The following is a 6,229-nucleotide window of genomic DNA, read 5'->3' as shown; positions in this document are numbered from 1 at the left end:
CCTCTAAGGGATATGTATGCAGAGGATCGCGATGATCTTTGCGAGCATAATCAAACAAACACCTTAGGTCCCACCTATTTCACAAGAACCTCCACCACAACAAGAATGGAATAAACAAAACAAAGAAACCTATAGAGTACTATAGATACGTTGGGTGCTAATACCTTCCCTTCGTATAACCAACCCTCTTACCCGGAATCTCTCCCCCACTTTTTAGGTTATTGCAGCTTTTTTCCTTTTCCTACTTTGGAAACAATAAAAAGTTTGGTCGGTACAAAAGAAAAATCATTTTTTTGAGCACTCGAGCCCAAAGAAGGCATCAGGTGTCTCATCCACAAAAAAGAGGAACAAAACGGTTTTTCGCCCGCGACAGAAAAATGGCGACTTCACTGGGGATAGAACTTTTATTGTTTCCAAAGAAAGGGTTATTTCTATTTGTTTTGTTTTTATTTTATTCTTGTTACATGTGTGGTTCCTTGGTTCTGTTACTTGTGTGGTTCTGTTACAAGTGATACATTATGGACAAATCCTAACCCGGATTAAGTACACATAAGAATTAGGTGGAGGGTATAGTCATGTATGGCATACAAGGAGTTCAGTCCTTAAAAAGTCAGCATGAGAATCCTTCCGCTCAGTGGAGGTTCCTTGTTGGTAGTATATGTTTAGCAAGTTCAGTTGCGAAGACATTATTGCTTTCGTTGAACTGTAGAAGCTGAGTTGGCTGTAGAACCCCAACCCATCCTGGCCTTATTAGGTTGTGGTGCAGAAACTATTCAGGTGTAGACTTGGATTAGTTGTCATGCGGAGAACCACACTCAGACGAGTTTTTCTTGAGAATATTTCTAGCTCACAAGTTCAGTTGTGCAAGCCGGTAATATCCGAAAGAAAAATGTAGACTCTGACGTATCAGTAGAACATGTTTTGCAGGTGATAAACCCTAGTACTATCCCATGTTTGGTTCTCTGACCTCATGCTCGTGACGCTGGACCTTTGAACCTATGTGTACTATGTTTGAATTACCATGTACCATGTTTGCGTTACCATGTTTGAACTACCATGTTTTCTTTACCATGTTTGAATATGTGGCATCCATGCATTCATGCATTCATACATTCATTAAAAAACCCATCTTTTTCCATAAAAACATGATTTTTCCAAAAAAAATTAGAAATTTTCCTTGCAAACATTATAGGATTAAGTTATGGAGTGGGTAAAAAGGCATACCAAGAAGTACGGTTTCAAAGCGCCTAATATGGAAAGACTGAAAGAGTTAGCATCTTTTGTACAAGATCCTTCTGATTTTAGGAAAAGCCATGGAAAGCTTTTGCCTATCTTGAACACTCATGTTGATGAAGGACTTCTCAAAACTCTGGTTCAGTTCTATGATCCCGTCTACCGGTGTTTCACCTTTCCAGACTATCAGTTGGTACCAACCTTGGAAGAATATGCCAATCTTTTGGGTATTCCTGTGTCTGACAAAATACCTTTCAATGGTTTGGAAGCCATTCCTAAGTCACCAGCCATTGCAGCAGGTATCCACTTGAAGAAATCTGAAATAGAAAGTAATTGGACTACCAAAGGAAACCTTCCGGGTTTGACTTCGCAGTTTCTAATAAAGAAAGCCTTTGATTTCATTGAAACTGGTAGCATGATAGCATTTGAAGCTGTATTAGCCTTGCTCATCTATGGGTTGGTTCTGTTTCCCAACATCAACGACTTTGTTGATATCAACGCCATAAAGATCTTTCTGAATGGAAATCCTGTTCCGACTTTGCTTGGTGACATGTATTTCTCTATTCATCACAAAAATCGCCAAGGTGGTGGAATCATTGTATGTTGTGCGCCTCTTTTGTACAAATGGATTGTTTCACACTTACCTAAGTCTCCTATTTTCACGGAAAACCGAGAAGGCTTACGTTGGCCTCGAAGACTTATGTCACTTACTAATAATGATATTCATTGGTATGCCTTGGCTCGCTGTGGTACAGAAACCATTGATAGTTGTGGAGAGTTCGCCAACGTACCTCTCATTGGCACACAAGGAGGAATTAACTATAATCCGGTCCTAGCCCGACGACAACTCGGGTATGCAAATTCAGTTAAACCAATGGGTCTCGCAGTGGAATGCTACTTTTACCGAGAAGGGGAGGATCCTCAAAGGTTGAAGACAAGAATGGTGAGAGCTTGGTGCGACGTCCGAAGAAAAGAAAAAGGTGGGATAAGGAACTGCATTGCTACGAACGCCTACACCAGCTGGGTGAAGAAAAGAGCAAAGGAGTTTCAAATGCCTTACGATTATGAAAAACCCATGTTCCCTGTGGTGTCTCAACTACACAACATTCCCATTAACACTACGGAAGAATACCAAGAGATTTTAGCCAAGATGAGGTTAGAAAAAGACGCTTGGGAAGAAAAGTTTCGTAAAACTGATGAGGAAAATAGAAAGTTGAAGAAAAGAGTGAAAGATCACGAAGAAACTCTCTATTATCAGGATGGATGGCTCATGAGCAAAGATGAGAAGATCCGTCGGAAAGACGCCGCAATCAGAAGATACATCAAAGAAAGCAAGAAAAATCCTGAAGCCTCGACAAGCAACGCTCCGATGCCTAGGGGTGTGCATGGATCAATAACCAAACCAAATTGAACCATATATATGGTTTGGTTTGGATCTTAAAACCATTTCTGTAAAACTGGTTTATTTTTTAAAAACCGGTTTACATGTGGATCGGTTCAGTTCTAAACCAGTTTTTTTTAAAAAACCAATTTTTTAAAAAAACCAATTTAAAACCGGTTTCTCTTAAAACTAGTTTTTTATTTTCTTTAAAAAACTAGTTTTATAAAAACCCATTTTTAAAAAAAGTTTAATATAAAAAACTTAATTTTAAAACCAGCTTTTTTTTTAAAACCAATTTTGTATCAAAAAATTGTTTTTATTTTCTTTAACCAGCCTATTTATTTTACCTAAATTATCTCAAAAAAATGGTGTTTAAATATTGGAGGATATAATAAAACAGTGTAATATTTTAACTAATTTTCTTCTCTCATCACAGTGATTTATTTCAACTAACCGCCTCTCTATCTCTCAAAATTTGATGAGAGTATAATCAAACATATGATTAATTAACTTAACATTAACTTCATTCTATATATAAACATGAAATAACAGTATAGTAAATATTTGGCAGCATTCTATTCTATGTATAAAAATGATATAACAGTATAAAAATATTTGACAGCATTCTATACATAAAAATGATACAGCAGTATAAAAATATTTGACAATTAATATATGATCATCATATGCTTAAACGTGTGATATGTAATGTAGAAATACAATTAATACCAAGAAAGAAAATAAGCATATAAATTTAATACATAATAAAATTTGGGTATCCAATAACTAAACCAAATTATTATTATGGGTACCGGTTTATATTTGGATAACAAAATGGGTATCCAATTTTATATTTTAGTATTTGGATTGGGTTTTAAAAAGTGGAATAATTTGGATACTAATTTGGTTAAGGATAACCGGTTTTTTTGCACACCCCTACCGATGCCTGACAATTGGAAGAATGTTGTTAACAAGCTGAGAGCTGAAAAGGCCGAGTTGAAAGCTTACTATGGGAAAGAAATCATGAAGCTCAAGCTGCACAACGCATTTGGTTCTTCGTCTGATGAAGATGTTTAGGATTTGTTTAGATTTTCATGTATCATTTGATTCTGTAAGGAGCTACGCTCCAATATTGTAACATTTCCCATTATTTCAATAAAAGAATTGTTTGTGTTCAAATGTTTGCAAGGAAATAATCTTTAAAATGTTTGGAAAAATCATAAATTTCTTTTTGCATACATCATTCTGCATATCGAGTCTGTTGTATAGAGTCTCATCTTTTGGATCTTTCTCCAATAGATCGTCAAGCTGTCGCGTCTCAAAGTTTCTCGACCGCGTTCGCAATCAGATCACAGATACAATACTCGTTCAAGCAGAAGAAGAGTAATGGAACACTCTGAACAAGAGAATATTGAGCTCCGTGGTACAGTGACCACCCTTCAGGAAAAGTTGGAAAGTCTCACTACTCTGGTTGACTCTTTAATGGCCGCACAGAATCAGCCGCCGCCACCCAACAGTCAAGCAACAGTAACATCTGAAGTCACTACTCCAGTTTCTACAGTTGCATTCGGTATTCCATCTTTCTCCATGCCAGAAGGTTGGGGCCCGCCTTTCAGTTTTGGTACAGGTTTCCGCCATAATTTCTCTGGGGTTCAAACAGCTACAACTGAAGCACCTGCTGCACAAGGTTCAGCATTTATTCCACATTCAGGGGTAACTTTTTCCCAAATCACTATGGCACTTTCTCAACCCACTATGACAGTTCCGACCCCTACGGTTCACACTGTTCCTTATGATGGCAATGAGATTTATCATGATCAAGGTGATAGCACAAATCAGCGTAACCTTGTGGAAGATCTCCAAGAACAGTTCAACAAGATTCAACTGGAAGTCAAAGCTATTCGTGGCAAAGATTTGTTTGGAAAGAATGCCCAGGAGCTATGTTTGGTTCCCAGTGTACAAATACCAGCTAAATTCAAGGTCCCAGACTTTGAGAAGTACAAAGGTAGTTCTTGTCCACAAAGTCATCTTGTGATGTATGCCAGAAAAATGTCTACTTATGCAGATAATCATCAGTTGCTCATCCATTACTTTCAAGACAGTTTGACTGGTGCCGCACTGAAGTGGTACACAGGTTTGGATAGCACCAATATTCGAACTTTCAATGACCTAGGCGAGGCCTTTGTCCGACAATACAAGTATAACTCGGATATGGCTCCGGACAGAGATCAGCTCCGATCCATGGCTCAGAAAGATCATGAAGCTTTCAAAGAATATGCCCAACGATGGAGAGAAACTGCTGCTCAGATTAATCCACCGTTAAAAGAGAAAGAGATGACAAAAATCTTCTTGAATACTCTCAGTCCGTTTTATTATGAACGTATGATTGCTAGTGCTCCAAGTGATTTCACCGAAATGGTAAACATGGGGATGCGTCTAGAAGAAGGAGTCCGAACCGGACGTCTAACTAAAGAAGGTGGATCTTCAAGCGGAACCAAAAAGTTCGGAAGTGGTTTCCCAAAGAAGAAGGAACAAAGTGTTGACATGGTATCCCAAGGGAGGCCAAGAGGAAACGTCAATCGTCGACAACAGATTGCTGCTATTGCGCCAGTCGTTAATACAACACCGAATCCAGGATTCACTCCTCAGTTTCAGCAACAACAGCCTCGACAACAGGCTCAACAACTTAACAACAATCAGAATCGTGTGCAAAGAGCTCCACAGTTTGATCCGATTCCAATGACCTACACAGAGTTGTACCCTGCTTTGATTGAAAAAGGTCTCGTTCAAACTAGAGCACCACCACCAGTACCTGAGAGACTCCCATGGTGGTACAAAGCTGAGGTCTCATGCCCTTATCATCAAGGAGCACCTGGCCATGATCTTGAGCATTGCATAGCTTTGAAACATGAAGTTCAGAGGTTGGTTAGGTCTAATCTCCTCTCTTTCAGAAATTTGAATCCTAATGTGCAAGCAAATCCGCTGCCCAATCATGGAGGGCATGTTGTAAACATGGTGTACGGATGTCCTGGTCCATACCGAGTCTATAATATCAATTTCTCAAGAGCTGATTTGGTACAAATGCACGCCACTCTCTGTCGAGGGCCGAGTTTTCGCCAGCATCAATACGGTTCCTGTAGAATATGTTGTGTGGATCCTCACGGGTGTTCGATTGTGAGAAGAGATCTCCAAGTTTTGCTAGATAATGGTACTATTGAGATCTACAGAAATAGGGATGAAAATGAAGTTAACATGATAGGATGCTATCCGCATGAGCTTTTAGTCTCAGATATCAACTCGGAAATGCCTACAGTTAACGTCATCGTTCCTCATTTCAACATGCCTGAGCGCATGGAAGTTACTTACAACAAGCCGAAGGTTCCTATTGCTCCTTTGATCATCTGTCTACCTGGACCTGTTCCTTATGACTCTGACAAGGCAGTTCCATACAACTATAATGCAACAATGATAAAGAATGGACAAGAAGTTCCTTTACCAACTCTCTCATCTGTCGTAAACATCGCTGATGTGAGTCGAGTAACAAGAAGTGGACGTGTGTATACTCCACTACCTCCAAAGCAGCCTGTTGCTCCTGCAACCGGGCAAAATCCTGTC

This window comes from Vicia villosa, unplaced genomic scaffold (genome assembly GCF_029867415.1).
Source record: "Vicia villosa cultivar HV-30 ecotype Madison, WI unplaced genomic scaffold, Vvil1.0 ctg.001488F_1_1_1, whole genome shotgun sequence".
NCBI classification, from domain to species: domain Eukaryota; kingdom Viridiplantae; phylum Streptophyta; class Magnoliopsida; order Fabales; family Fabaceae; genus Vicia; species Vicia villosa.
The sequence above is the reverse complement of the archived record's forward strand: the minus strand, read 5'-3'. Positions refer to the sequence as shown.